Source organism: Callithrix jacchus, chromosome 3 (assembly GCF_049354715.1).
Source record: "Callithrix jacchus isolate 240 chromosome 3, calJac240_pri, whole genome shotgun sequence".
Taxonomy (NCBI): Eukaryota; Metazoa; Chordata; class Mammalia; order Primates; family Cebidae; genus Callithrix; species Callithrix jacchus.
In genome coordinates, this window is record NC_133504.1 from 65,819,597 (window position 1) to 65,843,010 (window position 23,414).

A 23,414-nucleotide genomic window follows, 5' to 3' on the forward strand; every position below is an offset into this window, starting at 1 on the left:
TAGCTGCTGGATAGTATGTAAGTAAATAATTTGGATAAGGTAATCTGGAATGTCTTGCCCTGGAATTTGTTCCAGACTATAGGCTTAAGTAAAGAAGAAAGATGTTCACATCTGTATGATTTATCATAGTTTACCAGCATAAACAAAGATGAAAAGATTGAGAAATGGTGTTTATGTATATTAAGCTCTGCTGTAACACTTGCTTATAAATACAAATTGATTCCAAGGCAATTGCTATATTAACAAATAATTTTAGATTAATGCAAATTTTACATTTGCTTTTGCATTATTTTATGTGTGGGAAACTGAATGTGGAAAACTTCTCATAACTAAATCAATTCACAGACACACATAGACACAAATACACACACCATACCTCTCAAGTATCTATCACTACCATTGTGTCACATGATCTTATAGTCCAACATCCCATCACATTTCAGATAATCATCCGTTCATCACTTCAGAATAACTCACAAGTTGCAATCATTCCGCAAGTAAACTTCAGATCTTTTTCTATGTATTATGCATTTATTTTAAAACGGTCATATGTAAAACGGAAGACTCTTAATTAGGATTCTGAATTTTAAAAAATGTGTGTTACTAAGTTTTTAACATTTTTCCATAAGCCCTTTAGTATTTTCAGTGCCGTTTTGCATAAGAACACGTATTTTGTGCTACAGCAAAATTGACTGACTATAGAAAAACTGACTATAGCAAAGTACATAAATGTACTTTGCATATAAAATAGCAAGAGATTCCAGACATTTTAACTACTGAACTCAAATGGAAGAATATTAATAAGTTCAGTGTTCCAAAATGGCAGCATAGAAGAAAACTGTCTTCTCTCCTACAAAGAAAACCAAAACCAAATATACAGCATTGAATTTATCACCAGAAATAGCCCAGAATTCAAATATGAAGAAAGAATAGTTTCTGGGGTCACAGAGCAGTGGAAAATCTCTGAGCAGATGGTAAGAGAATTGGACTTCCACATCTATGATGTTTGTGCCCTCATTCTGCCCAGCACCAAGAGTGCAGAAGATTTCCCACCAACTCACTGTTTCTACAATGTAAAAAGTTAGATGGAAGTGAACAACCAACTTCCTCATCATGTTCAGTTCCCTTGCAGGATATCTGCATCCGCCTTAATCCACAGGAAGCAGTGTGAGTGCCTGAAGACAGTCATATCACTGAAGACAAGCAGAGAAAATGGGTGACAATGGGACTACTATTCTCAGCCCTGGAAATTAAAGTAAGAAAGTAAGTGAGTAAATAAAGACATAAAATAAATTCAGAAATTAAAAACATTAAAATTAAAAATTCACAGAAGCATGGAAAAATTCAAATCTATCTATCTATCTATCTATCTTTTTATCTATCTGTCTATCTACCTACCTACCTATCATCTATGTGTTATGTGATATGTGACACATGATATATGGGTATAAATATATAAGCTATATATTTATATATGTATGTGCTGTTAACTTGGTTGCAATTACCCATGCTTGTAAGACTAGATAGAAGCACCAATGATCCTTTTATATTAATCACACACATACACACACAAAGCAAACATTAAAGAAGATCTATGAACTTGTGATAAAATTCATGCTAATTGACAGTAATATTTGAGCCACATGTTGTAAGTAATAAAAGCAAGTTTACATATAGACCAATGTAATAATTCAAGGTTTTAAAAATAGGATATAAGAATTTATGAAGTTTTAATAGTTCTTAAGACACTATTGCTTAAATGGCATTTATAAGTCCAGCAGTCTTGATGTCAAAAACTAAAAACATTTACATAATTAATAACATAAATCAGAGGTTAACAAACTTTTTCATAATTAGCCAGAGAGTAAATATTTTCAGTTTCTCCAGCTGCATGGTATCTGCCGTAACTACTCAGTTCTGCCTTTTCAGCAAGAAAGCAATCATAGACAATATGTAAACACTTTGACATGACAATGTTCCAATTAGATTTTATTGAGAGAAACAAGCAGACTGACTGGACTTCAATTCACTGATGTCTGATGCAAAAAATAATCACTTAATTTTTACAAATATGATAATTACTAATATTTGAATTGATCTTTGAAATTTAGAGAGTTCTAACACACACCATTTCAAATTAAAAACTTACCAAATCTCCAGCAGATATATACTAGTATTAATTCTAGATAAAGACATTGTGTCTTGATCGGGTTGTATAATTTGATTAAATATCACAAAATTATGTAGTTATAAATTAGAAATAAAAAATGAGAATTTTAACTCACTATTAAATACTATACTTAAAATGTTATGTAGCATACTGGAAAATAAGATATATTAGTACTTAGGGGAAATTAAACACTTTAAGTTCTAAATTATATTTCTTTCTTTTTAAAGTGAAAGCAAGTTCATTAGCAAAGTAAGGAATAAAGAATTACTACTCCATAGGTGGAGCAGCCTAAATTATATTTCTTAAATGGTGATTTAAGTAGAGGATATAAAATAATAAGTTAGATAAACAGCTAATTAATATTATACTCACTTCTCAGGGTTCAGGCATCAGATAGAAAAATTCATCTGATAAATTAAATAAGGTCATGGCAAGAACACAATATAAAGCCAGGTGTTTGAGTAGCAAATAATTTTAAGCCCTATTAAAATTATTTAATAATAAAATACTCAAGGAAAGAATTAACACTTGGGATATAATCCAACTAATAGAACCTAATGACTAAATCACTAAGTATAACAGTGTGTAACTTTTGTGAAAATAAATATTTGTAATATTGTTACAAATTATCAGAAAATAATAGGTAGATTTTTATTTTCTTGATGAAGCTAAATTATAAATAAAAATAAAAGAATAATACATTATTGGATTGTTTGCTCTTGCATTTCGATTTTGTTTGCCACGTCATATTCAGAATATTGATGACTGGGGCTGTTGTCAGGTGAACTACTCACGCACAATCCATTACTATAAAAATGACATGTAATAGAATTTTACTCAGGTATCTTTATCAGTCAGTATTCTCTTAGAATTTTAAAAGTACATCATAATATGCAACTGAAATATCTTTCATTTTTAAGCTTGATGTTTGAGAACTATTTCATAATTTTGAATCTTATATTGATACACTGAATAAGCTGATACTTTGTTTCATAAATCTTATAACCATTTATATAGTATAAGATTGTTTCTGAGCATAAAAATAATCTTGCTATTCAAGTCTATATTCTACTAATTATGTTGAACATATTTTAAATTTCAAAATTTTGTTATTTTATTTTTATGAAAATTTATTATGATTTTCTTTATAAGCTTCACTTCAGATTAAATATATAGGATGTTTCCAAATATATAAGAATATTATTGAATTTAAAATAGTTTAACTTATAGGTAACAAAATATATTTGCAAATATAAAAGAGGATATAATATTTTATTTAACGTAGAGTATTTCATCACATTGCTACTTCTATTAGACTTTGAAATTCTTCCATTAAATTTTCGCTTCCAGGTGTGTCATTTTTATTTTATCATCAGTAAATGTAAAAATAACCAAAATAAGAACATTTTTTAAATGCGTTAGAAATCTAACACTAAAGACATTGTCTAGGAGGTGTCATAGTATATTTTAATAATACATTTATTAATAGATCTATGACTTACAGATGATTGGCAGGGTTTAGTTTTTTTCTTAAGGAAGTTTGTCCAACCAGTGGGCCACATGTGGCCCAGGGTGACTTTGAATGCAGCCCGACAAAATTGGTAAACATTCTAATTTCTTAAAACATTAAGTGATTGTTTTTGAGATGTTCTTTCTCTTTTTTTCTTTTTTTTCCCCGTTTTTTTTTTTTTAGCTTATCAGCTATTGTTAGTGTTAGTGTATTTTATTTGTGGCCCAAGATAATTTTTCTTCTTCCAATGTGGCCCAGGGAAGCCATAAGATTGGACACCCTGTCTTAAAAAATTATTCTGTTCCATTTTATCAATTATTGAAGGCTATGCACATCATGTAGTCCTAGAATACTTTGCTTTCAGGAAGCATAGAACTATCCTTAACAAAGTAATGTGAAAACATTTTGTGTTCTTTTTTCAGAAGTAGGAAAAGGTGGAGGACAAAAGTTCCATTTGAAGAGATATGAGGGTGGTCCCAGAGAGCGCGCTATTTTGTTTTTCAACCACTGATGGCGCCCTGCTCTAGGTAATCCGGGTATGAGTGCAGGATTTTAGGATTTGAACCACACGTGGCAAGTTAGGTCATCCTCAGAATTATATATCTGTTATCCTCCCAGCTTTTATTATTTCTTTGTTAAGTACTAGTTCAATTTACATTTATTTATTTATTTGCTGTACTAGTGAGGAAATGTATTCTCTTCCTGGGTTCACAAGGGGGAATAGTTTTTAGTGCAGGAACTTGCCAGCAACATCCCCTACCTGCTTTCCCCCACGTCTCCGACTGGGAGACTTAACAATTTAACTTTGGCACACGCGGGAAAAAAATCAAAAGTCAATCACTGCAGTGGAAGTTTAAAGGAACTCCCTTCATAGGTCACAGGGCTTGGAAGGAGACGGAATTCCTCCCAGGTTAAAAGTCTCTTCTTCCACAACCCTTCAGATTCTGTATTCGGGTCCCTTTCCATAATCCTCGTGGAAGCTTATCTCTCATTCTTTCTCCTTTTATTTCTCTCTCTTTCTCTCTGGCTAAATAAATCACTCTGCAAAAACTCTTTGGGGTCTGATATTTTCTTGTGAGTGCACGACACTGTGGTCCGCTCTCCCATTCTTGGGTGAGTAAGAGACCAAGAGCCTGGAAAAATATTCTCACAGGGGAGCTGAGTTCTCCCCTGCACCCCAAAACCTGACCAACAATATTAGCCAGTCAGCCAAGAGGAGGCAGTCAGAAGCCAAGAAAGCAGTCAGAGGTGAGTTATATTGGACATCCCTCTCACTTGAAATCTGTTCTGTCACTTTAAGGAGACCAGAGCAGTGGCAGGGCTCAACCTGTGTTTAAGCAGCACGGGCCAGCCAGACAAAATGTGCAGTTTTCTTCCTCCAAACTCTCTTTGCTTTCTTTGTCATTCCCTTCCCTTCGCCCCCCTCACCCCCGCCCCTCCCCGCCCCTCCCCCGGCTGCATCTCTAGGCCAAAATCCTGCGGGGAGTAGGCAGAGGCTATCTGCAGTTACCGGAGGATCCAGGCGCGGAGGCAGCCGTTCAGCTCACGCAGGGGGCGGAGCAGACGAGCACTTTCCCTCGGTCTTTCGCTCCAAGCCAGCCAGGACCTGGGACCACGGAAACAGCAGCTCAGTCCTGGGGGTGGGCCTGGGTGGTTAAAAGCTGCAGTCATGCCAGAGAAAAGCATCAGGGAGGGGGCGATGTACAGTCCGAGCCTGCATGAGACCGAAGAGTGCAGCGGCCTGGGGCCATAGCCCGGCAGGCCTCTCCAGCCTCCCCATTGGGACGCAGCAGTGAACAAAGCGGGCCCAAGGTGCGCACATGGTCCCGGTGTCATGGCGAAGAGGAGCGCAGTGGCCTGGCTTTTAAAATCACAATGGCAAGCAGTATTTTTCTCGTGGAGCATGTAAGGGGACAGCGGCTGAAAGAGAAATAAAAACTGCTGCTGGCAACAAGACCTGCCTGGCTTTCTGGCTGACTCCTGGGTTCAGATTCCAGGCTCTGGCGGCAGTGTGCGCAGCATTCTCATTCAGATTAGGCTTAAGGAAGCTCTCTCCCTTGATTGTAAAGGAAGTGGCCAAATGGTAAAGGGCTTCAGGTGTAGGGCTTGTAGCTGCAAAGTCACTGGGCCAAATCCCCAGTGGAGTCAGTCTTGAATTTGGGAAGCCTTTTGGGAAATTCAGAACTGAAGGCTATGGGACTTTGTGTTTTGTGTATAATTTTTCTTGCTTGGGATTGGCTCTCTCTCTAAGGAAGAACTTTTCCATCTAGAAGATCATAATTAAACCGGTTCTAGGGCCCAAAATAGCTAATTGCAGGCCCCACGACCGTATGGGCATTTTCCTATAATGGAAAATGGGGTTGGAGGAGGAGGCCCGGGTCTTGTGGGTATTGTTCCAGCTTCAGCCACGTGGCCCGCCTTCTTCGGATTAATGTGCATGAAGGCCCCTCCCTAGAAGTTTACCCTTCTAGGGCAATTTTGTAATCTGGCCTGTGTAAATTGTACTTTTGCTAGGGAATATTTGTACTCATCTCCCTAGCCTCACTGACCTCATCAAGGACTCATTGGTGTGAGGATACCCAACTCAACAGCCCTTCATGCCTCTGTGGTAGTCACTGGAGGTCATGCAGACAGTGAGTGAGTCCCATGATGCTGGTAGCATGATTTAAATCTGTTACATGGGAGGCCCCCCCGAAAAGATGATCACACATCTTGGGCACACGGTCGAGGTACTGACTGTGATGCCTCAGACCCGGTACCTTATCTGTGGGATGCCGCAGATGGAGCAGTTATAATTAATAACTGGGGATGCTGGCATCCCTTGCATTCGATATCAGATGGGTGCTAATCTTCCCAAACTCAAGTCCTTATTAAAATGTATACTGGAAAATTGGGACCAATTTGACACTCGATCTTTGAAGAAGTGGCTCATTTTTTTTCTGCCAAACAGAGTGGCTGAAATACCCCCTGTCAAGTGGAAAAATCAGGCTTCCTAAGGGAAATATAGATTATGACACTATTCTACAATTAGACCTGTTTTGTAAAAGTGAGGGTAAATGGTTTGAGGTGCCCTATGTGCAGTATTTCTTTTCCCTAAGGAATAAGCCTCAGTTCTGTCAGGCCTGTGTCCCATACCCTACTCAGCCCTCCTCAGGACTACCTCCATATGTGGGACTTCCTGTGGCAACAACCTCCACCAAGGCCAACCAGAGCTCCTGCCAACCGGAGCCAGGAAGGGCTGAGATGGCCAGGGCATCTCAGGCTACCAGGATGCCCCCACTCTGCCCCCTACAGGCAGTAGGGGAGAATTTGGCCCGAATAAGGTGCATACACCCTTCTCACTTTCTGTCTTAAAGCAAATTAAGGTGGACTTAGGAAAATTTTCAGATGATCCACACAAGTACACAGATGTTCTGCAGGGTCTGGGTCAGTCCTTCGAATTAGACTGGAAAGATATCATGTTATTGCATAATCGAACCCTATCAGTGGGAGAGAGTCTGCTCTACTAGCAGCAGCTAAGAGTTTGGGGATACTTGGTACCTTCGTCAGGTACATAACCTAATGAAGCCAGAGGAAAACTATAGATATCCTACAGGTAAACTAGCAGTCTCTGGCACAGACCTTTGCTGGGATCTGGATTCAGAAGAGGAGACTGGAGCCATAGGCATTTCTTGACCTGAATACTTGAGAGATTAAGGCAAACTAGGAAGAGTCCCATGAACTATGCAATGTTATCCACCATGACTCAGGAAATGGAAGAAAACCCATCTGCTTTCCTTGAGCGATTTGCAGGAGGCCTTAAGAAAGTACACTCCTCTGTCACCACCAAACTCCATTGAGGGTCAGTTAATACTAAAGGACAAGTTTGTTAGGCAGTCAGCAGGAGATATTTGGAGGAACCTCCAAAGGCTGGTCTTGAGGCCAGAACAGAGTCTAGAATCATTGCTGAACCAGACAACCTTGGTGTTTTATAATAGAGACCAGGAGGAACAGGCTGAAAGGAACAGGAGAGATGAGAGAAAAGCTGCTGCTTCAGTCATGGCTTTCAGGCAAGTGGACCCCAGGGCTCAAATGAGGGAAAGGCTTGGGTTAGCCACCAGTCTGGCAGAGCTTGTTACCAGTGTGGTCTGAAGGGACATTTTACAAGAAATTGTCCCCAGAGGAATGGACCCCCACCTTGTCCATACCCACTTTGCCAAGGCAATCACTGGAAAGCACAATGTCCCTGGGAACAAAGGTCCCCAGGGCCTAAGCTGTCTAACCAGATGACCCAATGGCAGGACTGAGGGTGCCTGGAGCAAGTGCCAGCATGAGCCATCACCCTTACAGGGCCCCAGGTAAAGCCAACCATAGAGGTCCAGGAAGTTAATCTTCTCCTAGACACTGACATGTCCTTCTCATATTTCTGTTCTGCCATGGAGATTCGGTGCTTATTAAATCTCCCCCAGACTCTCCCTCTCTAGGCCCATCTTGGGAAGGATCATTTTCAGTCACTCTGTCTACTCCAACGACAGTTACGGTGCTGGGAATTGACTCATGGATTCATCACACTCGGCTGAAGCCTTGGACGCCTCCTGAAGAAAGTCACAGACCCTCCACTCCACAGCTTGAGGTTCCAGGAGATGACCCTTCATACACCTGCGAGGCATCAGAGGATCTGCATCTGCTCTTCCGACAATATCCCCAGGAAAGTAACCACACAAGAGCCTGATTTAGATCCTGGTGTTAACAGGGCTATAACGCTATGTCTCAAACTCCAATTATTCCTTTAATGAAAGGGGGATGGTTGAAAATTTGGAAAACTGGGTGCTGATGTTAGGGAAGTTACTACCTCTATTCAGTTTCTATAAGCTACCTCAGGAGTTATTTAATAACATAAAAATGTTGCTAATTCTTTCTGCAAAACAGCTTAACTCTTTAGCTGCCATAGTTCTTCAAAGTAAAAGAGCCCTAAAATCTGCTAACAACAGAGAGGGAGGGAACATGTCTCTTTCTAGGAAAAATGCTGCTATTTGGTAAACCACGTAAGTGTTGTTTTAAACATAGTTGAATAACTCAGGAACCAAACACAGGGCTAAAAACCTTCCAGAAACAGTATCGTGAAGCTTGTTTAACAACTGGCTGTTCTGACTCTGTTCTCTCCTAGGCTCGTTTATAACCATCCTATATTTGGTGGCCTCTGGGCCTCTCGTCTTTAACCACCTTATCACATTTGTTTCTTCTAGAACCATAAGGTCACAAATAATCCTGTCACTGGAACCCTGAATGTCCTTGGCTCATGAGCTCTATCATGGACCTCAGGATCAACCTGCGCTCCTAAAAGGCTCCATCTGCAGGAAGCCTCATCTGCCACTCTATGCGCATTTCAGCAGGAAGTAGCTACAGAACGATCAATGCCTGTGTTCCAACAGAAGTTAGGCTTTCCTGTTTGGGGGTGGGGTTGTGGGGGGGTGGGGGTGGGGTGGGGACTGAGGAAATGTATTCTCTTCCCAGGTCCACAAGGGGGCGTAGTTTCTCAGACAGGAACTTCCCAGGGACATGCCATACCTGCCTTCCCCCAAGTGTGTAATAAAGTTACTGGTAGGTATCACCTAATGGTGATATATACACATACTCAGAAACCCACATATTTATTTAATTTTCTTTTATCTTCCCTGGGCATATACAAGTGAACATGTTTAATAAATTTCTATTCAAACTCAGATTATGACAAAATATTTTCTGTAACAACCAAGTTGAAATCATTTTCCTTAATCTACAGAAATCTATCAAGATAACCTTAACAAATTAAATTGTTTTCTACAACATGGGAAGACAAGGATAAAAGAAGACAAGAACAATTTCAGTATTTAAAATAAGAAAAAATTTGGATCTAAAGTGACAAAAAGTACAATATGTTCCTAAAATGGTTTGATAAAATGAATGTTTTGTCCAACTTTTGGCTTTTGTGTGGAAAGAGGAAAAATATGCAGTGTACACATTGTATGTAATGGTCTGAATGTTCTTTAGAAAAACTATGTTAATGTAAGAATATTTTCTGCTGAGTTAATTAGACACAAGCTTCTTATTTTCTACTTTGGATGAGAGGAATCAGGCCACAATGAACTCTGACATTTGTTTCAACTTCAGTTACCTACAGCCAATGTGCATTAACCTCAGAACCATGGTGAGGCATTTATAAGGGATAGCAAATTTCTCTCATGATCTTTTAAGAAAAATTGCATTTTCATATATAATACTTCTACAGAACTATATCTGTAATTTTAAACAAATTTCTTTTGATCCTGAATAAAAGTTCTGTGCCTTCCTCTGGAATGATCATCTGCTTTTCATACCCATTGGATGCAGTTTCAAGTCTCACCAGCTCTTCAGCGTCCATGTGTAATAGCAATGAGAAGCAAGCACTTACCTAGCACTAGCACGCCCCTCAGTACTATTGAAAGGGCTTTACATATGTTAAACATTGTAAAGTCATTTAAAATCATTTCTTAATTTTAAAAACACATTATTTTTTCAAAAGCCGCACTGGCTTTGTACATAGTACAAAACATAAATATTTTAAACAGTAAAAATTAAGAGGACAATTTTTAAAGTTTAGGCAGAACATGTAAAAAAATTCTGAAAGAATTTTTGTTTTATCTTCAATGTATATTATTCCATAAACCATAGCTGTAACAAATGTGTTGGCACATAGACAGTAATTAATAGAAAACAAATTTTTTTTGTATTATATCTGATTCCAAAAGGGACAAAGACACTATTAAAACATATATATATACACACACATACACACACACATATAATGTATATACATTACATATATATTTCTATACACATATACCTTGCACATAAAATATTTTAATCAAGTCACATAGTTTAAAAACATTATGCAGCAGTAGTCTATAAAATATGCTATTGAAAAGCAAAGTATCAGATAATTTCTATTAAGCCTCTAACAGTTTATTAATAAATCATTGTTTCTCTTCAGGGCTTATAAATTCAAGAAACACACGAAAAAGATTTCAGAAAAGAAAGAATAACTTAAGTAAAATATTTCACAAGTAAAATCCCTAGTTATAGAAACGAAAAACAAGAATAGTTGACCCCCTACTTCACAAATGTTAGCAAGTAACAATGGCATAAAGAAAGATATCCAACCTGTCTCTATATCTGTATTAGACTCAAAGTCAACATCCTCACAGACAACATGAAGAGTTTCACAAAGAATTTTTCCCTGTTAGGGAGAGCTATTACATATTAGACTGACTCACAGCTGTGAAACCTCTTCAGAAGTCCTTAAAATGCAAGAAGTTCACACCTCTTTTTTGTGCTTATGATTTATATCCTCAGTATAGGCTAGATGACTTTTCTTGGATCATTTTCAGTCAAATTTAGTTATTTAGTGCTATGGTGAGTGATGTCCTAGTTTGACTAGTTGTGAAACAATGAAAATTTTGGAGTAAGTTATTTCATGTAGTCTACAATTAAGATATGCTGGGAAAAGATTCCATAAACTGTACTATTTTATGTAGATATCTACAAGAAATAATTTAACACAAGAGTAAAAGAAAGGTTTCCAAGTCATGATACTATTGCAACAATTTAAGAGAGTCACTTAATTACAAGAATGCATAATTGCAGTGAGGTCTGATTGCAGACGAAAGACTTATTCTGAATATATAAGAAGGCAACATGCTATTAAAATGCCCATCTCATCTCCTATTGTCATAACTTTCACCTGTTGTTCTTTAAAGATGCAAAACTATATTTAGAATTCGATTTCCTGAAGCAAGAAAAATTTTACTGTTTCTTTAAAATATGTTTTGATAATATACTGTGGAAATAAATGAAGACCATCCACATGGTGAAGAAGCAAAGGCTGTTTATTCATTCCGTTTGCAAGGGAGTCAGCATCATCATTTGGATTTAGCAAAAACTGAAATATAGATGGAGGACTGGGAAAGTTTTTAAGTCCAAAAAGGGGGAGCCATCAGGTATACTCTGAATGGAGGTTGCTGCCTTGGGCAAGGTGGCGATGACCTAGGTCTAGAAGCCAAGACTAAAAGATCACTGATGTGATCAGTTGGTGGAGTATAGTTGGCTTTCTCTTGATGGTCCTAAAATGAAAGCTGCAGGCAAGGAGCAAAAATCAACTCAAGTTCGTTAGAGCAAGAGTAGACCCTCTGGAGTTGATTGCTGCATAGGTTGTGGATTGGATTTCTGGGCTGATTGTTGAGGTTGGCAGTCAGAGTTCCCTTTTATATATAGTCTCAACATTGCACATTTACATATTCATTCTCTAATTATAATGCTGTTACTTTAATTCTGTACACTTTAAAACATATGTGCAGTTTTTATTGTATGGGTACGTAATAGGTGTATATATTCATAGCACTTTAAAAACCTCATTTTAGATCTATGACAAATGTATCTGAAAAAATAATACAACCACAGGTATGTGCATATAACACAGATCACAGAAGAACAAATATCCTTGCTGTACCGTCACTCAATATCACCATAGCCATCTCTTTATTTTTATATATGAGTATTATTTCTCTGCAACCCAATTTATACATCACACATTAGTTCTTTGTGAGCAAAGCCTCTAATTTCTCTGTCTGCCACCATCCCTTAACTATATTACTATATTCTATATCAATCCATATCCTATTCTGCTCACTTCCAGGGAAAATGCCATATAAGTTTTCTGTGTTATCCCTTGTATGCAAGGATCAACCATTTAAATTACTTTGGCCATGAAGAAATGGTGAAAGTGATGATGTGCCCATTCCTAGCAGAGACTCAAAATACAAACGATTTGAGAAATTTTTGCTTGTTACCCAGTGATTCTACCACTGCCATGAGAAGGACTTACCTATACTAAACTTCAGCAGGAGTTAGAGGACACATGAAAAACCAGGCAAAATGCAGATACATAACTAAGTTCAGCAAATATTAGCCAAATCAACCTAGATTAGTCAATCCAGGATATAGCCTGCACGGAGATGTTGTAGGCTATGTTTTGGGTGTATTCTTACAAAGCAAAGACTGATGTACAGATTGAAAATTGCACTGAAACTATATGAGTTTCTGTCTATATAGACAAATAAATCTCCCTGGATTCTTTCATGCTACTGCAAAAGATTTTAGTCTCCTGAGACTTCATATACCTTGATCATTAAATCTTGAGACATGTGTCTAATAGATTCCATTGATTTGAAGCAATAGACATTATTTTCTCCTACTTTCCAGATAGAGCCAAATGGTTACAGTCTGCACTAGGTCCCCAGGTTAAGCCCCTGAAGGAAAGAGCGTAGAGAGTTATTTCCCTGTGTATTTATATATCAAAAGGACTAAAGCCACAGATTGTGAAGATGTCTTTATGCCCTAAAAACTCAGACACATTTAGCTTTCTGGCTACTACAGAAAATATCTTTACATAATATAGGTTTGAAATAAAGCCTCAGGTCCCTTACTTTTCCAAGATCTTTTTAGGAGTATGGGAAAGTTGTCTCTTTCCCCTTGTAAGAAGAGCGCTCTGTTTCCTGTAGGTTACCTGCCTTGCCTATAGAGTACTTGGCTACTTTCGTAGAAAGAATTACATGAATTATCATTGCACCATTCCAGCAGTAAGCATGAAAACAAAGGAGTGACAATGCACTCATCATTTACTGTGAGTAATAAAGAACAAATCTGTCTCTGTCTCAGACACAATGTGTATGCATTCGGGATAAAATTACAAAAAAACGAACAATCAAAAGCCAATAGTCTAATTATTTGAAATAAGATATAATTTAACCCTTAAAAATGCAACAATCTTCAGTTTTTAGATCTGAGCCAGTGCTGTGTGCTATATGCTATGAGAGTTTAAGAAAAAAATTATGTATTCCTGTGCAGTAGCAGCTAAAAAGAAGTAACCTTTAAAGCAACCATTTAATGAATTGAATTAGAATTAGGCTATGGCAGTCTAGATGCTCACAAAAAACAACACTGTTTTTGAATGTTGAGAATGGAAAACAGTATACTAACAAATACATTCTAATACTGATAAGCCAGATGGTATGATTCAGTTTAATAAAATTTAAACTAATATTTGTAGTTCAAAATTTTACTATGCAATATATAAATTAATGTAAGGAAAATATAACAACATGGTAAATAATACTACATAACAGGGTTGAGAACAATGCTAAAGGCCTTTTATATAAATAAACAAATAAATGAATAAATAAATGAATCTGAAAGCTCCTGAGTATAGAAAAATAATGTAGGGCAACTAATCAAAAAACGATGAATGGATTAAACAGTGACTAAGATATTTACTAATTTGATTGACATTTTTCACACAGAGAAAACTATAACTACTGAAACTGAAGTCACAAGTTAATCACAAATGAGAAATGAGAAGTATTTTGTCATTAAGAACCAACCATTGACTCAGGATTTAATGTTTTAAAAAATGCAAGCTAAGATAAACAATGTGCAAATCTGAGGGCTTACTTTTTTTTTTTTGAAATAAAAAGCCATATTTTTGGTACCCACTGGTTCCTGACGTATTCTCTTAGGAAATGAGAAATAATAGATGGGGTTAATAAAACAGAACAGAATCTCTTTCAGGAAACCAAGGAGAATAAACCCATTATAGAAATTAAGCAAAAAATAAAGACATAGGAAATAATGAACAACACAATCAATTCAGGAACTGCTTAAAAGGGAAAAAATAATTGGTGAAGAAGTATTTTGAGAAGGCAGCATTGAGGAACATGCAGCAAATTGGGGCATGCATTTGGGTTTTTATTTTATCTGACTGGGAAAAGTCTTGCTCATGATCACTAGTGGTTCTGAGTTTTCAAGGTAAGGTGTGAGTTGTCTGATTACATTCAGAAAGTTAACAGAAATGCATCTTTCCTTCTAACAGTATTTATGTTATCTCATTTATTTTCTAATATAGAAGGTGAGATTATAAAATAGTGAGAGTAGATTTCTTTTCTTTCTTTTTTTTTTTTTTTTATTAGACAGAGTCTCACTCTTGTTGCCTAGGCTGGAGTGCAGTGGCATGACTTCTGCTCACTGTAACCTCCACCTCCCAGGTTCCAGCGATTCTCCTGCCTCAGTCTCTGCACTATCTGTGATTATAGGCACCCACCACTACGCCCAGATATTTTTTTTTGTATTCGTATTATAGATGGGGTTTCACCAAGTGGGCAGGGCCGGTCTCAAACTCCTGACCTCAGATGATCCACCCACCTAGGCCTCCCAAATTGCTATGATTACAGGCTTAAGCCACTGTGTCCAGCCCAGAAGTAGTTTTATGTTATAATTCATGAAAGTAATGTTATGTATATGTATATATGTACATACTTGATAAATAAAGTTAAAATTTCTCATTATGGGAGGTATAGAGACAATGCATTCTGAAGAATACTCAGGAAGGAATTGAATTTGCTAATAAAGGTACCTAATAACATAAATTGAATCATTATAGAGCCTAAAAGGAAAAAGTTGTTTCTAAAATTAATACTCCAATGATTACATTTTCTCTTTCATTCTTCTGCTCTGCCTCTCTACTCTTTCCACGTTTTTTTTTTTTTTCCAAAATAATAAACACCTTTGGGGAAATTCATAATAAATTCAAACTTTGGGGATCACATACATTCATTCATATGCCTAATTACATATTCTTATTTTACTGTATATATGTTAATTGGCTCTTACTTGATTCCCAAAATTTAATTCTGGCTTATTAATTTGCTTAAGGATTCACTCATAAAATTATGTTATCATTCTGATTCCTTCTCACAGAAATCATAAGGGGTAACTGTTAGCCAGGAAAGAGCTCCATCAACTTAATTGTTTATATAACCTGAGAATTTTAAGATCCCTACTTCCAATGTTGTAGATATACCATTCCCCCCCAAGAAATACATTTTCTGATCACTGTATATCATAATGATTCAAAATCCATAAAAGAGAATACAAAATAAATTTTCTAATTACATGATGCTATAATTATAACTATATCCAAGTCTTTATGCTCACCCACTTTATCTAGGAATGCATCAGCTACCTTAATTTTGTTGTCCATAGCCACAGGCTCAACTATACATGCTGAGTGTGACCATCTAAAACTCATAAGACACTCTTAAGTGAGGCTAAGGAAGCCTTAGTAATACAAAGTCAAAAGAGCATGATAACAAAACAATGAATTAAAACTTTTTTTAAAAAAAGCTCTGCTACAGGTCTGTTGACTTTCCTTGTTTAGGTGGCTGCATAAAAGTGCAAATTTTACTTAGAAAATGGGAGATTTGTCAACACTACGCACATGAACATTTTCCCTCTTAAGTAATTTAAGGAACAAATTGGTGTCATTTGCATCCCTTACAGAAGACAAACCTGCTGCTATTTTAACCAATATTTTGTTGTAAGATTTCTTTTGCTTTCTACCTTATTTCTCTCACCTCAGATTTGCATTAACTTTAATTGATTTTACCCTATTTGTAAGTTTGTTTGGAAAACACTAAAAGGGATATAGTCAGTAGACTTTTCCCAGCCATAGCATTAGTATATGTTTTGAAAGAGTTTAGTAAATAATTTTTCTTTGCTATTTGAATACAGAGGCCTAACTTATTTCCAAATGTCTTGGAACTATAGTACTATTTGTGCCCCCATATTCGATAGTTTTACAGGAGATTAATCTATCAGAAAAAATAAAGATTTTATGAAATCTGCTTCAATTCTTCAAAATGGGAAACGATTAAAATCACACCTTAATGAGTAGAAATTAGCTTTATTTTTTACTATAATTATATAAGTGTATTCTTTAATCTCAGATTCTTAAACCAACACATGATCTATAGTGTACTTGTCTTCATATTACCAACAATATGCATTCATTCAGTGAATGTCAAGTGCCCAATATATCAGGCATCACACTTATATCAAAACATGGAATAAAGAACTGTTTACAAGTAAACTTACAGTAATCAATATGTTTTTATATGTAAATTAACTCTTTGGTGTAAACTTCTTACTACTGAGGTAATATTTTGATCATCACTTTATCAGTAAATTGTATAATTTATCTTAAAATTATATGAAAATGTTAATGCAGAGGTAAAGTTAAATGTATCTGAAAATATTTAAAAATTCTAATTTCTTAGGTATATTTAGACAAATTACAATTCTAGTCACTGAATCCATCCTGAAAACAAATCAGAAAACCTTATAGCAATGCTGGTTTGGAAACCATATGAAATTAATATTGCCTTTGGATTGCAAGTGATTTAAATACTGAGATAAATGTGTCAATAATTATCCTTAGTATCTGCTGATGAGTGGTGCTGAAGAGTGAAATAAATTATTTAAACATTTAAATTTTTTCTCATTTTCTGCTTTCTGTAAAAATTTGTTATTGCAATGTATATCTTTAATATATATTAAATATTCTTGTAAACACTACTGTGTAATAGTGAGAAGAGGCATTGCTAGAAAATCATTATGAGATTAGATAACAAATGCATGAGTTTCTAATTTTTTCCCCAAAGAGGAAATAAATTGTTTATAAAGTTTTTAAAATCCACATTAGGAGAAAGTGGTGAGATAGCAGTTGAGAGAAGTTCATTTATTCATCCATACAGTTTGGGAAAGTACTCCAACTGGAAGCTCCCAACGATGATCAGGCAGAGCATACAGCACAACTGCAACTCCAACCTCCAGCCTTACTACTTTTTCCGTTTCCTGTAATGAACAAGCCATAGTGCCTCTGATTCTTCTCATATTCTATTATCAATATTCAATACATTCTTCCTTCTTTTTAAATATAACTTAATCTCTCAAGTCTTTCCTAAATTATACTTTAATACGATAAACTGCTCATTATCCCTGATCCAATATTTTGACTCCTAAAATTTTCTGAAACATCAAAACATTTTTTTCCTATCACATTTGGCAGGGGCAAAATAGAAGGCAATATCAACAGGTGTGTTGATATTTTGTTATCTAACATCTCCTGGAAATATATTAAGCATTTAATATAGGAATGCTTAGGAAATATATTAAGCATTTTTGTTGATATTCAAAAGTCTAACAAAATACTAATCTCAATAATTTTCTGGGACAATTATTTCATATATGTCAGAGATGAATTATTCTGATTATATTGTTTTTTAGAAAAAGAAAGTTCCTAACAGTAACCCCCAGTCCAATAATTTTTTGTCATCTACAAATTCCTGAAGCATTAAAAAAAAAGGCTGCTGTTCATCTTGGACTCACATAAATCTACAGAGAGCATAATTATATGCTTAGTAATTTAATGGTATGTATTTTTTAAAAAAGATAAACATTATCAGCAACAAAAGAGTCAATAATATACTCATCAATATGTACATACTGAGAATGATTCATTCACCAGCTTACTTGAAGACGTAGGAATATTTATACCACATTTGAGAAAGAAATAAGAAGTTCAAATATAAAAGTGTTTATTTCTTTAAATATAATAGGGACATGTAATCTAAAATTAACTGCAGACGATATACATCTTGTAGAAGAATGAATATTAATATTAATATACACATTTTGGATTAAATATCTACTTATACAGTCTTTATTCATCATGTTGAAGCCCAAATATGTCTTCAAAGAGAGAAATATATATTTTGCTTAGACTTGAATCAAGTGTTGGCAACATGTTTTTCTATGTAGTTTAATGAGTTCAAAGAAAATGTAAAAGCTAAAATCAACATTCAGGATTTAACTTTCTGTGTATTCTCTTGCCACTTTTATGTGTTTATGTTTCTTTCTGTTTGTATAAACTAAGGTGTGTATGTATGTGTATAAAGTATGTGTGTATATATAGTATACACACACATGTACATATATAGTATACACACATATATATGTACCTTATGTATACGCGTATACACAATACTTTATATAGGTGCATATGTATGTGTAAAAAGTATGTGTATATAAACTATATATACGTAATATACACATAAAGTATATATGTGTTCATATATGTATATAGGTGACAAATATTTTAAAAATAAATACATAAAGAAAAATAATATAAGTTCAACAGGTATTATTACAAATTCAGTATAAGCAAACTAGAATAATATTTATTTCACAGCATAATAACTTTCAGGACTAAATTATAAATGTTTTTCTAAAACATATTAATATAACAGGAAAAATGAAATTCTTATATCATAAAATGATAAACATGTTTTCTCTGCCACAATGTGACATTAGCACACTGAAGTTTTAATTAATTTTAAGATTTTTGATCAACTTTCTTTAGTGGAAATTCTCTCTGAATTACTTCATATGATTCAATTATAAAAACAAAACAATACATAAAGAAACTCATATCAAATGATGTATTCACTAATTAGATTATGGATAAGAATAAAGAATGACATCAATATTTCATGAAAGCAAAAATCATATGTTATAACAAATTAGTATAAATAGCCCAAGCAGATAGTTTTAGAGAATGTGTTTGTTGCATACTTCCCTGTTGCTCAAATATGTAGGATTATAAATTAATTGAGTCGAGTTGTAATATTAGTTTTATACACCTGATTATATGTAGCATGCACAAACAGGAAAGATGGGAATGTAAGTAAAAATGTGAGATATCTATAATAGATGTTATACATAAATTTTCAGGCTACTTAAAATGTCTAGCTTGTTAAAATTAACTCTGTAAAGTTTCATTCAAAAATATTTACTCAGAAGATCCTGTGTACGGTCTCTGTACCAGTGTTTTGTGGAGTTAAAAAGAGATGTAAGGCACGTATGATTTATTTTTCTACCTAATACATCTTAATTTTAATCCGTTTTTACACACAAAAGTATTAGAAAGGAAAAGTAATAAATGTTCTTTAGTGAAGTGATAAAATTCAGAAATGTATTTAGGAAAGTAAGAAATGATTAGAAATTGGTTCAACTACTGTGTATGGTGAAACTTAAGCCTTATATTTACTAATACAATTCAAACAGTAACATGGATAGGTGGAAATTAGGAACAGGATGATTACAAGGGACAAATAAACTGCATAATAAAAGTGGAGAGACAAGAAAAAAGCAAAAATTAACATAGTCTGGAATGAAGCAAATTCGTAGGTAAAGCCATAGAAAGTAAGATCATGATATGTGGAAACATTCACTTTGTAGCAATTGACCTGTGCCAAATACTGACTGTCCGGATTAATTCAATGGATCAACTTGGCTGGGCCACAGTACCTAGATATTTCCTCAAACACTATTCTGGATATATCTGTGAGGGTATTTCTGGATGAGATTAACATTTAAATCAGTGGATTTTAAGTAAAGCAACTGTCTTGATAATGTGGAGGTTCTCTAATGAGTCTAAGGCCTGAATAGCACAAAGAGATTGGCCTCCCCTGAGCAAAAGGGACTTCTGCAGCAGACTGCATTCAGACCTGAACTACAATATAAGCATTTTTACCTGGGTCTCCAACTTGATGACTTTTGGACTTGAACTGCAACCTTGGCTCTTTCCCAGGTCTTAACCTAAGGTCCTTTTTACTTAAACTATAGTATTTGCACTTCTCTAGGTTGCCAGCCTGCCAGCCTACCCTGAGATTTTAGACTTGCCAGTTTTTATAATTGTGTCAATCAAGTCCTTAAAGTAAATATCTTTCTATGCACACACTCATATATTGGCCATGGCTCATGCGTTTCTCTGGTGAACCTTAATTCATGGATTTTGGCCTTTTTTATTTCTGCAAAAACATGCAAACCCTGTATCTTTTCCCTAAAAATTAGCCTGAAACCATAAAAATTTATTCTCACAACAAAATGCTTTAGAGTATTGTGAATTTTTAATAGAATTCTAAAGTAACATGTTTTAATATTTTGCTCTTTTGTCTCAATGATGGCATTACATTTAGGTAAGATCACATACATACACTCTATTCTTTAAATACATGATATTTGCTATAGTTTTCATAGTTCAGTAGTACATACTGTAAGAAGATATATAATTTTGAAACAACATTGCTTAATAATTTTGATTGATTTTTTTCTAATTTCTCATTCTTATTAAGGATACTGTCATTGCTGTTTTAAAATGATTTCTGCCTAATTGCAATGGCTCTATATTTCTCCTAGTAGCCTTCAATAAGAAAAGTCTTGAGATTTAGCAATTAGTACAAGACCTATTGAAAGACGTGGAAATGAGACTATGGAGGATTTTTTACAATTTAAAAATCAAGATGCAAATAGAATTTAGTCCCTTATAGAATCCGAATATCAGACGTTTGTCAAATGCATAGTTTGCGAATATTTTCTCCCATTCTATAGGCTGGCTGTTTACTCTCTTGATAGTTTCTATTGCTATGCAGAAGCTCTTTGGTTTAATTAGGTCCCATATCAATTTCTGTTTTTATCACAACTGCTTTTGAGGACTTAGCCATAAATTATTTTCCAAGGCCAATAAGGAAGAGTATTTTGCTGGAAAAGCTGTGGAGAAAAGGGGCCTTTACTCACTGTTGGTGGGAATGTAAATTAGTCCAGCCACTACAGAGAGCAGTTTGGAGATTTCTCAAAAAACTGAGAGTAGAACTAACATTCAATCCAGCAATCGCATTACCCAAGGAAAATAAATTTTTCTACCAAGAGTGTTCCTAACACCCATATGTATATTGGAGCACTATTCATGGTAGCAAAAACATGGAATCAATACAAGTGCTCATCAACAGTGAATCTGAGAAAGCAAATGTGACACACATATACCCTGAATACTATGCAGCCATAATAAAGAAGGAAATAATGTTCTTGCAACAACATGGGTGCTGCTAGAAGCCATTATCTTAAATAGACTAACACAGAAACAGAAAACCAAATACTGCATCTTCTCACTTCTAAGTGGGAGCTATAGATTGGGTACTCATGGACATAAAGAAGTGAACAAAAAATGCTGTGGACTATTAGAAGAAGTGGGAGGGGGTGGGGGAGAAGTGTTAAAAAACTACCTATATTGTGTTGTGCTTACTATCTGGGTGTTGGATTCAATCATACCACAAACCTCAGCATCACCTAATATATCTTTGTAACAAATCTGGATGTGTAACCCCAATTCTAAAAATTAAAAAAAAAAAAAGAATTTAGTAATTAAATTTTTAATTTCTATGACTGTGTTACATACATATGAATGAAAATACGACCTTTTTAATGTTATCTTGAAATTGTCATTGAATCCACCTTAGACACTTTAGTTTTGTTTTTATTTATTTATTTTTAACTTTTATTTTAGCCATGGGGTACAAGTGAAGGTTTGTTATGTAGGTAAAAAAGTGTCACGGGGATTTATGGTACACCTTATTTCCTCACCCAGGTATTAAGCTCAGTACTCACTAGTTACCTTTTCTGCTCCTCCACATTTTACATTTAAAATGATTCTGACTTCAGTATTATCTCTGAAAAGATGTGCAAATTATTTTTTAATTACAATAGCAAATTAATTACACATCTAAAACTAATTAATACAATTTTATAACATGAAAAAGTAAAGAAAACCAATAAAATATATATGATTCATTCATGTTATTGTCTCAGAGAAAGACCATACATATCCTTGTCTCCTCTTAGATAATGGGAGTTTTGGAGTGAAAGAGAAGGGAGAATTCTGGAAAATATTCATTTTAAACTGAATTAAGTAAAGCATTTTGTGAAAATACTTGGTTCTGTTGTCTTGAGATAAGACTTTTAGCTCTCTATCATCACTACAATTTATATAACCAAATGGGTCCGAAATTTGAAAAAAATAAAGTAGAGTATTTAGAGAGGTATTTAAAACAATTAAATAGACTTAGAGCAATAAACTAACAAGGCATACGGTGAATATTATTTTGTTATTAAGCAACTATTTTTTAATTCCACCTTGTGATTCTAGAAAAGCAAGGATAAAGATAACTGAAGTTGAAAATGTGTTTACCTAAACTGATTAGTGTTAAAAAGTGGTAGAGTATTAAATTGCTTAGGTAGAAAAGTATCCGCAATACATACAAAATACAAAAATACACATACATATGTGTGCATATTGTTTAAAATACAATGAACTTTTCATAAGTTATAAATGACATGGAGATTGGGCAGGCAATGGGTGAAAACATGGTACAGGTAAGATTTAGAAAGATAAGAATCCTCATACAACTAAACTAGAAAGCACATCTTGACTGGAAGATAATTTAACTGAAACTAAATAATTTGACCTTTGAAGTTTAATTGAAAAAAGGCCAAACACTTGGGGGATGACATAAAAATACTTACTAAATTATAGAAAAAATTATTAGCCATGCTAATAGGATATTAGAAGTATGTAATGCCCCTTAGTGTTATGCTGTATAAAATTACAGACTCTAAGGCAAAATAAATTCAACATATTCCAAAGGAAACAATTTGTCATTCATCAGGCATTTTTTCCCTTACTTGTTTCTTGGAAGTAACGTTTGAAAAAGATATATTATAGTTAGAGCATAAACGTTTATCTAAAAAGGTTTAAGCCAACCTCATTGAGAACAAATACTCAAAATATTGGGAGTGAAAGAATGGCCGTGAACCTAAACAAAGATGAGGTTAAAACCTGCTGGATTTTTAGTGCAAGTGGGCAAAGCCTAAAGATAGTAACAAATGAAAATAGTAATGCATAAAACTAAAAGATGTGATTAGAAGCATGTTATCTGGAGCGTAGTTAACAAA

The 23,414-nt window shown here is 34.8% G+C and overlaps 2 long non-coding RNA genes across 2 annotated transcripts; one reads left to right on the top strand and one right to left on the bottom strand.

Moving 5' to 3' along the window:
- Window positions 1-498: 498 nt before the first annotated feature.
- LOC144581932 (uncharacterized) lies at window positions 499-5,685 on the bottom strand. Its single transcript, XR_013533383.1, has 2 exons — window positions 5,191-5,685; window positions 499-1,243 (listed from the first exon to the last, which is right to left on the bottom strand). It is a non-coding gene; the product is annotated as an uncharacterized LOC144581932 (long non-coding RNA).
- Window positions 5,686-8,194: 2,509 nt separating this feature from the next.
- On the top strand, window positions 8,195-10,698 carry LOC103791842 (uncharacterized). Its single transcript, XR_013533382.1, has 3 exons — window positions 8,195-9,093; window positions 9,174-9,260; window positions 9,442-10,698. It is a non-coding gene; the product is annotated as an uncharacterized LOC103791842 (long non-coding RNA).
- Window positions 10,699-23,414: the final 12,716 nt, after the last annotated feature.